Genomic DNA, 12,661 nt, shown 5'->3' on the forward strand with positions numbered 1-12,661 from the left:
GCTGAGGCTAGCACTATGAGGTTGTGCAGCAGCTAAGGCTAGCACTATGAGGTTGTGCAGCAGCTAAGGCTAGCAATATGAGGCTCTGCAGCAGCTGAGGCTAGTATTAGGGGGTTCTGTAGCAGCTGAGGCATGTATTAGGAGGTTCTGCAGCAGCTGAGGCGTGCATTTTAATGCTCTGAAGCAGCTGCCATACCCATTTCTTTTCCATGTTCGTGTGGTATTACACACATTTTGAGAGGCACAACTTGCCAGCCAGGGCGTCATCCACGAACCTGTACCAGCCCTATACCTGAACCGGGTAGTAGAGGCTCTGCACCGCCGCTACATACATGACTGGCAGCCTGTGTATATACCAGCACAGCACGTCCAGCCGCCTCCCTCAAAGAACATGGAGCCAGGCCCCGCCTCTTACTTCCGGACACACAGATCGCAAAATGGCCGCCGCGCCGAATCTCTGATATTTCGGGATCAAGACATCTTTACCGCCCTCCTCCTCCTCTCCGACGGCCTAGAAGGTCCGGTCCACAAGGCGACTGCCTCGGTACTGCCCTCCAGACCAGGTGGGGAGCAGCTGTCACCGGGAGAACAAGGTGAAGCCTGTGATTATGGTTGTGATGGTTCCTGGCCATTGTCCTAAGTGTCCATACAATAGAGGAGGAGGAGATCAGAGCCGGGCTGCACTGCTTCACCCTGCCAGAGATGAGTGTGTGGATGCAGATGAGCTGTGTATGTCATGTAGTGTGATGGCTGTCATGTGTGACTGAGGCTACTCAGCTGTCATATACATGATGTTACAATGTGTCATGTGTGACTGAGGCTACTCAGCTATCATATACATGATGTTACAATGTGTCATGTGTGACTGATGCTACTCAGCTGTCATATACATGATGTTACAATGTGTCATGTGTGACTGAGGCTACTCAGCTGTCATATACATGAGGTTACAATGTGTCATGTGTGACTGATGCTACTCAGCTGTCATATACATGATGTTACAATGTGTCATGTGTGACTGAGGCTACTCAGCTGTCATATACATGATGTTACAATGTGTCATGTGTGACTGAGGCTACTCAGCTGTCATATACATGATGTTACAATGTGTCATCTGTGACTGACGCTACTCAGCTGTCATATACATGAGGTTACAATGTGTCATGTGTGACTGATGCTACTCAGCTGTCATATACATGATGTTACAATGTGTCATGTGTGACTGAGGCTACTCAGCTGTCATATACATGATGTTACAATGTGTCATGTGTGACTGAGGCTACTCAGCTGTCATATACATGATGTTACAATGTGTCATGTGTGACTGATGCTACTCAGCTGTCATATACATGATGTTACAATGTGTCATGTGTGACTGATGCTACTCAGCTGTCATATACATGATGTTACAATGTGTCATGTGTGACTGAGGCTACTCAGCTGTCATATACATGATGTTACAATGTGTCATGTGTGACTGAGGCTTCTCAGCTGTCATATACATGAGGTTACAATGTGTCATGTGTGACTGATGCTACTCAGCTGTCATATACATGATGTTACAATGTGTTATGGCACTTTATACATGTGTGATGAAGCTGTGCTGTCCGTTGTGTTGCGGCGCTGCTCCATGTGTGGCGGGGTTGTTTTTAAAAGAATTGGTGATGGTCCATCATCAGCTGCTGATATGACCTGGGCTCATCCCGCACTTGGTACTGGTTTTTGTTCCGTTCATGTCTCTTGTATTTGGTCTGATGATTATTGGTAATGGAGCAGTAGTTTTGAGTTTGTCAGTTGGCACAACTGATATCCAGAGGTGTATATGGTGAATCCAATATGCCAGCTTTGGTGCACAGCTGTATTCAAGTCCTGGTAAGGCGCTGTTCACATCTGTACTAGGTTCTGCTCCGTTACAGCAGCAGTGCTGAACCCGTGCTATAATGGTCCCGTCAGGGGCCCAGCGCCTTACCAGACTGTATAGTGCTATTATGTCTGACTGGATCTGTGACAGAGGCTTCCATGTGTCCGCATCCATGCAGCCGCACTGGAAAAGATAGGACATGCCCTATACGCTACCGCAACATGTGGACCATGGAACCATCGAAGTCAATGGGGTCTGCACAGTGTTGCGGTGTGCAAATAGCCAGGATCTTTTCTTTGTTGGTCCGTAGTTTACGGCGTGTACATGGGTAGGTGGTGGTGTGAACTCGCTGAGTGTCTCTCTGACAAGGCCTTCACATTCGGACTTAGGCTAGCTTCACACTAGCGCTTAGGATGCGACAGCGGTTTTCTTCCGGACGATTCTTGGCATATTTGCCGATCCCCATTATAGTTAATGGCGCTGGACAGAGATGTTCAAGCTTTGGGCAATCCAAGAATGCAGAGAGATCCCTACCGCTAGTGTGCTACTAGACTTAAAGGGTTATCTATCCTCTGGTGGAGTCCGAGAACCGGGACCCCCGCAGATCAGCTGTTTGAGAAGGCTTATCCTAGGCTAGTGACGTCACCACTAGGGATGAGCGAATCGACTATCGTGCTCCATAGGAACACCCACAAACAGCTGGATTTCTGACTGAGGCCCCATTCACACAACCATATTTCTGGCCCGCATCCTTCTTTTTTTGCGGATTGGATGCAGACCCGTTCATTTCATTGGGACTGAAAAAAATGTGGACAGCACACTGTACGTTGTCTGCATCCATGTGTCCATTCCGCAGTCCCGTGAAAAAGATAGAACGTATCCTAATCTCGTCAGTTTTGTGGACATTAATAGATGTTACAAGGGTCCGCAAAAAAAATGGATGCGACACAGATGTAGGCCTCATGCACACGACAGTTTTTTTTCACGGTCCGCAAAAATGGGGTCCGTGGGTCCGTGATCCGTGACCGTTTTTTCGTCCGTGGGTCTTCCTTGATTTTTGGAGGATCCACGGACATGAAAAAAAAGTCGTTTTGGTGTCCGCCTGGCCGTGCGGAGCCAAACGGATCCGTCCTGAATTACAATGCAAGTCAATGGGGACGGATCCGTTTGATGTTGACACAATATGGTGCCATTTCAAACGGATCCGTCCCCATTGACTTTCAATGTAAAGTCTGGAGTTCTTTTATACCATCGGATTGGAGTTTTCTCCAATCCGATGGTATATTTTAACTTGAAGCGTCCCCATCACCATGGGAACGCCTCTATGTTAGAATATACTGTCGGATATGAGCTACTTCGTGAACCTCAGATCCGACAGTATATTCTAACACAGAGGCGTTCCCATGGTGATGGGGACGCTTCAGGTTAGAATACACTACAAACTTTGTACAAGACTGCCCCCTGCTGCCTGGCAGCACCCGATCTCTTACTGGGGGATATGATAGCACAATTAACCCCTTTAGGTGCGGCACCTAAAGGGGTTAATTGTACTATCATATTCCCCTGTAAGAGATCAGGGCTGCCAGGCAGCAGGGGGCAGCCCCCCCCCCTCCCCAGTTTGAATATCGTTGGTGGCACAGTGTGCCCCCACCATCGCCCCCCCTCCCTCCCTCTATTGTATTAAATCGTTGGTGGCACAGTGTGCCAACCACCATCAGCCCCCCTCCCTCCCTCTATTGTATTAAATCATTGGTGGCACAGTGTGCCAACCACCATCGGCCCCCCCTCCCTCCCTCTATTGTATTAAATCATTGGTGGCACAGTGTGCCAACCACCATCGGCCCCCCCTCCCTCCCTCTATTGTATTAAATCGTTGGTGGCACAGTGTGCCAACCACCATCGGCCCCCCTCCCTCCCTCTATTGTATTAAATCGTTGGTGGCACAGTGTGCCAACCACCATCGCCCCCCCCCCTCCCTCTATAGCAGTAACATTGGTGGCAGTGTGCGGTCTCAACAGTAGAAGATTCATACTTACCTGCTTGCTGCTGCGATGTCTGTGTCCGGCCGGGAGCTCCTCCTACTGGTAAGTGAAAGGTCTGTGCGGCGCATTGCTAAAGAACTGTCACTTACCAGTAGGAGGAGCTCCCGGCCGTTCACAGACATCGCAGCAGCAAGCAGGTAAGTATGAATCTTCTACTGTTGAGACCGCACACTGCCACCAATGTTACTGCTATAGAGGGAGGGAGGGGGGGGGCGATGGTGGTTGGCACACTGTGCCACCAACGATTTAATACAATAGAGGGAGGGAGGGGGGCCGATGGTGGTTGGCACACTGTGCCACCAACGATTTAATACAATAGAGGGAGGGAGGGGGGCCGATGGTGGTTGGCACACTGTGCCACCAACGATTTAATACAATAGAGGGAGGGAGGGGGGGCGATGGTGGGGGCACACTGTGCCACCAACGATATTCAAACTGGGGGGGGGGTCTGCCCCCTGCTGCCTGGCAGCCCTGATCTCTTACAGGGGAATATGATAGTACAATTAACCCCTTTAGGTGCCGCACCTGAAGGGGTTAATTGTGCTATCATATCCCCCTGTAAGAGATCGGGTGCTGCCAGGCAGCAGGGGGCAGTCTTGTACAAAGTTTGCAGTGTATTCTAACTAGAAGCGTCCCCATCACCATGGGAACGCTTCTGTGTTAGAATATACTGTCGGAAATGAGTTTTCACGAAGTGAAAACTTAGATCAGAAAAAGCTTTTATGCAGACGGATCTTCGGATCCGTCTGTATGAAAGCAACCTACGGCCACGGATCACGGACACGGATGCCAATCTTGTGTGCATCCGTGTTCTTTCACGGACCCATTGACTTGAATGGGTCCGTGAACCGTTGTCCGTCAAAAAAATAGGACAGGTCATATTTTTTTGACGGACAGGATACACGGATCACGGCCTCGGCTGCAAAACGGTGCATTTTCCGATTTTTCCACGGACCCATTGAAAGTCAATGGGTCCGCGAAAAAAACCGGAAAACGGCACAATGGCCACGGATGCACACAACGGTCGTGTGCATGAGGCCGTAATCTGTAGATTTTGCGGACAGCAAAATACTTATGGTCGTGTGTATGCACCCTAAGGCTGGGTTCACACCTGAGCGTTTTACAGCGCGTTCCTACGCGCTGTAAAACGCTCAACAAGGAGAAACCAATGATTCCCTATGGGAATGGTTCACACTTGGGCGTTTTACAGCGCGTACGATCGCGCTGTAAAACGCCCGACGCTCCAAAAAGTACATGAGCGACTTTTGGGGCGTTTGTGGCCATAGGACACTGTAGTGAATCACACAAACGCGCGTCAAACGCGCGTTTACTATTACAAAAACGCGCATAAAAATGCGCGTCAAAAACGCGCGTAAAACGCGCGTTTGCGCAACGCTCAAGTGTGAACCCAGCCTAAGGCTGCGTTCACATCTCCATTATAGATGACTAATGCTGCATGCAGCCGTATTTATCCAGACGAAACCCAGCATTTACACCATAAGGCGGCCGGATCCCACCGCCGGGTCTGACAGTGATCTGGTGATTGCCAGCACTACCTATCACACACTATTGATAAATTTGTCTTATTACAATAAAATGACAGGGATGCCCAATCTGCGGCCCTCCAGCTGGGCAAAACTACAACTCCCAGCATGCCAAGACAGCCTACATCTATCAGTCTAAAGCAGGACATGATGGGAGTTGTAGTTTTACAACAACTGGAGCGCCGCATGTTGAACTAACATTTGGAGCTGGCGATTTTTGTATTTTATTTTATTTTTTATGCAAAAAAAACCCGCAGGTGTAAACCGCCAGCTCCAGTGGGAAATATGAAGCGCTGGAAATGCAAGCATTTATTTTTCATTTTTTGCTACCGATGTTACTGTTAGGGCTCATGCACGCAAACGTTTTTTTTTTTTTGTTTGTTTGTGGACCGTATGCAGATTCATTCATTTGAATGGGTCCGCAAAACAACCCTGAAGTTACTCCGTGTGCATTCCATTTCCATATTTCCGTTCCACAAAAAATAGAACGTGTCCTATTATTGTCTGCATTACGGACAAGGATAGTACTGTTCTATTAGGGGCCAGCTGTTCTGTTCCGCAATATACGTAATGCACGCAGCCGACATCTGTATTTTTTGCGGACCACAAAATACATACAGTGGTGTGCATGAGCCCTTAATTTGGTGGCTTTTTTAACTTCTTTTCAAAGACTCAGCATGTTGCAGCTCTTGCAGTTTTTGCCGGGCTCTGCGACTGTTTGTGCCGCTACCCGGAAGTATAGCATTGCAAACTACTAGTAATTCGTTCAGCACTTCTAGCAGGAATAATACAGGAATGGCACATCATAGGGTCCTAAGAATAGCAGCTCCAGAAGGACGCAAGTATATAATGAAGCGGACGTGTCAGGAGAGGCAAACTCCTCAAGAAGCCATGTCGTGCCTCCTTGAGGTTGATATTTCCAAACTCTCCAGGAGTCTTTATGTGATATGTATTTTGCTGAAAATGGGAATACCCCAAAAATGCGTCTGGACTTCACAGACTGCCTTCTCCTGAAATTAGCTTGTGTTTTTTCAAAATTATACCGTGTGAACATGGCGTCTGTCCTCAGACTGCGTCATTGTACGAGTCACAGCGCTATAATGGGATCTGGCGGGTTTCGGCTGGACAAAAAAACTGTGCATGCACTTTTTTTTTTTTTTCTGTCAAAACTGCGGCACTAATGCCGGAAACCGGACGGATTCCTATTGGCTTCCATTGTGGGTATCCATGGGGATCGGGCGGTAAACTGCAGTATCCGGCATTGATGACCTCTACCAGGCTGTTTCTCTGCCGGATTTAAAGGATAACTGTCATATTTTCATAAAATAATCTATTTTAGCATATGTCACTGCTGTAGCAGCATTATGCATAAGCTTCCTCCCTTACCACCGTTTTCTTTGAGTTTCCCCCTTAGTTATGGCTGTTTGGAATCCTACATTATGAGGATCTAAAACTGCGGCACTAATGCCGGAAACCGGACGGATTCCTATTGGCTTCCATTGTGGGTATCCATGGGGATCGGGCGGTAAACTGCAGTATCCGGCATTGATGACCTCTACCAGGCTGTTTCTCTGCCGGATTTAAAGGATAACTGTCATATTTTCATAAAATAATCTATTTTAGCATATGTCACTGCTGTAGCAGCATTATGCATAAGCTTCCTCCCTTACCACCGTTTTCTTTGAGTTTCCCCCTTAGTTATGGCTGTTTGGAATCCTACATTATGAGGATCTTCTCAAGATGGCTCCTCTGCCAGTTCTCTGCATTCCGTCACATACAAACTTGCTGTAGCCAACAGCTCCCTGACAGCCAATCAGATTGGATTACCGAGAGACACGCCTCCTCACTCTGAAGCCCAATGCAGGCATGCAGTGTGAAGGACCGCCCCTGTGTCTTCCTAGCCGGAGACAGATGAGCCATAGCAATGGCCTTTTAAGGGAGCAGTGGAAAGGGACAGAGGACAATAATGAAAGCTGGTATTATAAGGTAATTACAGAACTTTTGGCAATCATTGACGGACTAACTCAGGTATACATGCCTAGCTCTAATAAACTATCAAATAAAATAAAAATATGACCGTTATCCTTTAAAAATGTTTGTAACATAGCTTGTCCAAAGATGAACCCATCCAGTCACTCTGCCCATGTGAGGCTGCACTTGATACTTCTTTGGCCTTCATAATGGATGAGCTTGTGGCTGAATAGTTTCCCCGTGTAATCAGAATATAAATATCCATATGTCTGTGTTCACACATTGTGCTGTTGTAGCATTTTGTTTTTTGTAAAAACAAAAACCGATTTATTTATTTTCCCTGGGGATGGATGGGTCAAACATAGCCATTGCGCAGCTGCAATATAATGGTACAGTGTAAACTATACTGCTATAGGGCGCAGATTTTTTTTCTGCAGCACATGGATACGATTCTTGCTGCCACTGGCTGTGTCGGGGACTGGAATGGAGCTGTACTACAGTTCTCTGCACAGCTGGGGGTGCAGGGCTGAATCAGCACCTGGGACCCAGAGGTTTAACCCTTACTACTCCTAAAATGAAGGCATATCCTACACTCACATGTCCGCACAGATTCGGACAGTACACCGTGTGCTGTCTGCATCCGCACTTCCATTCCGCGGCCCTGCAAAAAAATGCGGAACACACATGACCGGTGTCCGTGTTTTGCGGATGTGTAAAATGGACCCTTATATGATAAGAAAACCCCCTTAATAGGTCTTGTCTCCTCCAGTCTGGTGATCTGCCCTTGCTTTCCGTGAGCAGGTGATGCTTTGGATCCACACCTTGAATATAATTTTTCTTCCCTCAAAGTATGGAAGGGAGAGTGAAACTTACAGCATTGCAGATAAAGCAATAAAAAGGCAACTGGAAGAGAAAATGTTCCTCAGGACTTGAGGGAGGAAGTAGGCATATAAAACCAGCAGAGCTGAAGGTGTGATGTTCCCCAGAAACCCACAGGAAATAAGAACACTTGTATAAATATATAGCGCTGCGCCTGTGTGCGTTGTCTTCAGGCAGGAGGAGAGACGTACAGAAGATCTTTTTCTATTTCTAATCTCTCTTTCTGCTATTTTATGGCTCGCCAGATTGAAGCTGCCAGTGCTTTGGCTTTTTCCACGGCTATATACACAGCCACATCCTGTATACATGGCGAGAATCACATTACAAACCACGTGCCTCACAACTGCTGGCTCTTATTACACTCACATCAGCTCCGATTGTGACCGGAGGGCTCTAGTCTGAACAGGAATGAAATGGTACACATCAAAAAGCAAAAATTCCTAACACATTAGGGCTCTTTCACACTTGCGTTGTTCTTTTCCGGCATAGAGTTCCGTCGTCGGGGCTCTATGCTGGAAGAATCCTGATCAGTTTTATCCTAATGCATTCTGAATGGAGAGAAATCCGCTCAGGATGTATCAGGATGTCTTCAGTTCCGGACCGGAAAGTTTTTGGGCCGGAGAAAATACCGCAGCATGCTGCGCTTTTTGCTCCAGCCAAAAATCCTGAACACTTGCCGCAAGGCCGGATCCGGAATTAATGCCCATTGAAAGGCATTAATCTGGATCCGGCCTTAAGCTAAACGTTGTTTCGGCGCATTACCGGATCCGACGTTTAGCTTTTTCTGAATGGTTACCATGGCTAAAGTCCTGGCAGACATGGTAAAGTGTAGTGGGGAGCGGGGGAGCAGTATACTTACCGTCCGTGCGGCTCCCGGGGCGCTTCAGAGTGACGTCAGGGCGCCCCACGCGCATGGATCACGTGATCGCATGGCACGTCATCCATGCGCATGGGCGCTCTGATGTAATTCTGGAGCGCCTCGGGAGCCGCACGGATGGTAAGTATACAGCTCCCCCGCTCTCCACTACTACTATGGCAACCAGGACTTTAATAGCGTCCTGGCTGCCATAGTAACACTGAACGCATTTTGAAGACGGATCAGTCTTCAAATGCTTTCAGTTCACTTGCAGTGTTACGGATCAGGCGGGCACTTCCGGCAAATGGAGTACACGCCGGATCCGGACAACGCAAGTGTGAAAGAGCCCTTAAGCAGAAAATGACACAAAGACAAATACTTTTCACCCTCTGTAGGACCTGACCTGTCCTGCATTACCCAGACCACCTATTGGTTTGGATGGGAAATGTGTAATACCTCATTTCTCCTGTAGTTGGCGGATGTGAAACTATACAGTGAATGGAGCTGGATGCACTGTGTGGCGGCCATGCCAGGGTACGGGCCGATGCTGGAAACTACACAGTGGACGGAGCCTTTCATCCACTGTATACTGTAGTTACTGGTGGCGGTGGGGGTCCCGATATTGACATCCTTTCCTGAGGACAGATCCAGAGGATAGGTCATCAGTTAAAAAGACTTGGAAAACCCCTTTTAAAAGAGTTTTCTGGAAAAAATAAACCACTCTCCCCTTTGCCAGTGTCCCAGTAATGCAGCACTTTGCTGTATCTGCACCCCCATTTTACAACGGAGCCCCTTTACATTAGACCTTTAGGGCACATCCAGTTGATATGTACTGCCAATGTGTTACATACCAGGGGAGGGGGAATATACAAGAGCGTGCCTTTCTGAGAAAGCAGTTACTATAATTACTGTGATTTAATTGTTCTCCTGGGGTACCGTTTCCTTACTAGTCATTTTCCTGAGGTGAAATACAAATACAACCTCTGAGGCCTTATGCACACAACCAGATCTGGATACCAGCCTTGGGCCTTTTCCCGTATCGCATGTGACCTATTATTGTAGAAATGTCTTTGTATCAATTGGTTGCATCTTAAAGGGATTCTGTCATGACATTTTAGGCCTATAACCTAAACATATGGCCAGGTCGGTACTAATAACCTAGCTTCTGGGCACCAGACTGAGATGGGTGCAGCCAGGTACACTGTATGAAGCGACGTCCCCTTGGGCACCTTAGGTAGGTCAATGACAGGTTATAAAAACCTGTTTTATGTGCTAATAGAGCCACAGGCAGATTTAATAAGGACAGTTTTGGATTTAAGTTATTAGTACGGACCTGGCCATATGTTTAGGTTATAGGCCTAAAATGTCATGACAGAATCCCTTTAAACCTCACCCACTTGTTGGACAAGTGAAAATGGTGTCTAAAATATCTAATAAATGTGGTGACAGGCATGTACACCATTTTGCGGCTCAAATCACATGATTGATAAATCTTCTCCTGGTTTTTAATCATGTTTTCAGTGGCACTTTAGATTTGAATTCTTTTGTCTGTTAGGTGTGGCATTTTTGGGGGGTTTGTGACTTTTTTTTTTTTTTTTTAGGGTACTTTCACACTTGCGTTAAACTTTTCCGGTATTTAGTTCCGTCCTAGGGGCTCAATACCGGAAAAAAACAGATCAGTTTTATCCTAATGCATTCTGAATGTAGAGCAATCCGTTCAGTATGCATCAGGATGTCTTCTGTTCAGTCGCTGTACGTTTTTTGGACGGAGAAAAGTTCCGGAACACATGCTGGATCCGGCTTTATTTTTAATTTAGAAGCATTAATCCGGGATCTGGCCCTAAGCGTTTCGGGAAAAAAGGCTTCGGTTTTGCGCATGCGCAGACCTTTAAAAATGTGAATAAAATAAATACCGTATCAGTTTTTCCAGATGACAACCAGAGAGATGGATCCGGTATTGCAATGCATTTGTGAGACGCATCCGGATCCATCTACAAATGGTATCCATTTTCATACAGATTGCCAGATCAGGCAGTTCCCGCGATGGAACTGCCTGCCGGAATCCAACAACGCAAGTGTGAAAGTACCCTTATCAGAGCACAGCATGCTGTAGGTATGGTGCTTTTTCTAACATATTTCTCCACAGCCTTCTCTCTAGATGTCTTCTCTACAAAACACCCAGAAACCAGTACAAAAGTCTGGTATGGTAACTGCAGAAAAATGGTAGTACAGCTTGGTTGTCTGCTTCCATAACTGGCCACCTCCTGCTGGGGTTATTCCGATCTCAGCCATGAAAGGGTCCCATGGGGATAATCCTTAATGGATGTTTTCTACAAATGTAAGATGAGGCTAGGGCTCTACATCAACATTGTTCTGTGGTACAAAAAGTGCTAGAAAATAGATGTAGAAGTTTTTAAAAAAAAATTCTGTACAACCATGTGGATTTGCATCCGTTCCAGCCCCATTGAAAGTGAATGGGTCCGCATCTATTCCTGCCACTGTGTTCTTCCAAAGATCCAACCACTCTTTATGCCCAGCTAGGTTCATACCAAGGTTAGGAGATCCAGTGGCTTGTTCCTGCTGTTGGCCAAACCAAATCCTGACTGTCCAGCTGAAACCTAGCCTTTATTCCGAAAGTGTCCAGCTTCCATTATAGACGATGGGGATCTGTCTATGCTGGATTCAGTGAATTCCTCTACCTGGCAAAGCCTTCTAGATTGTGATCGGTGATGTGAACGTACCCTTAGTAGCAGGTGAACACTGCCTAAACATAATTCAGGGTGTCCTATGTAGAGTGAACATGTATCAATTAACGGCTCATTCCTATGACAGCATTTAGGTGTCCGCATCGATTTTTACTGACGGCAGCGCGCTCATGTTTTGTGATATCATTATCAGCGTTATCGGCAAGGTTAGATACCGATAACTTAGAAAATCATGAATATCAGCCGATAATATCGCTAACTCCGATAATCAGTCGATCCCTACTGAAAGCAACGTTTTTCTGTTCGCGATGATATCCAATGAATATCTTTGCGGCCCGGCAGTCTAGTATCTATGAACATGAGCGCGCTGCTATCGGCGCGCTCATGTTCTCTCAGCAGCACAGGGAGAAGGAAGCTGTCCTCCCCCCGCACTGAGCCACCAATGATAGGACTATTCCCATTTCCCACACAGAGCGGCGCCCAGCGATGTCACAGCACTCACCATTAGTCCTGGGCGCCGCTCCGTTCGCCCGCTGTGCCCCATTACTGTCTCCTCTCCTGCTCCACATGCTGCTGATTACTATCGGAGCGATGGGAGGAGACATCAGCTTCACTAGTGGGCGTTCCTTCTCCCTGCGCTGCGATTGGACAGCGCTACAGCCAGGAAGAAGGAACGCCCACTAGTGAAGCTGATGTCTCCTCCCATCGCTCCGATAGTAATCAGCAGCATGTGGAGCAGGAGAGGAGACAGTAATAGAGCACTGCGGGCGAACGGAGCGGCGCCCAGGACTAATGGTGAGTGC

General features: G+C 47.3%; 1 protein-coding gene across 4 annotated transcripts in view; it reads left to right on the plus strand.

The window, feature by feature from the left end:
* The first annotated feature begins 431 nt into the window (after positions 1 to 431).
* Positions 432 to 12,661, plus strand: part of C2H5orf24 (chromosome 2 C5orf24 homolog) — a 50,920-nt gene continuing 38,690 nt past the window's right edge. For 3 of the 4 annotated variants that reach the window (XM_044280950.1, XM_044280947.1, XM_044280949.1), the window contains exon 1: positions 432 to 593. The gene's annotated coding sequence lies outside the window, so the exon portion shown is untranslated. The remainder of the gene's footprint in view (positions 594 to 12,661) is intronic. The other variant, XM_044280948.1, reaches the window with a different exon arrangement.

This window comes from Bufo gargarizans, chromosome 2 (genome assembly GCF_014858855.1).
Source record: "Bufo gargarizans isolate SCDJY-AF-19 chromosome 2, ASM1485885v1, whole genome shotgun sequence".
Taxonomy (NCBI): domain Eukaryota; kingdom Metazoa; phylum Chordata; class Amphibia; order Anura; family Bufonidae; genus Bufo; species Bufo gargarizans.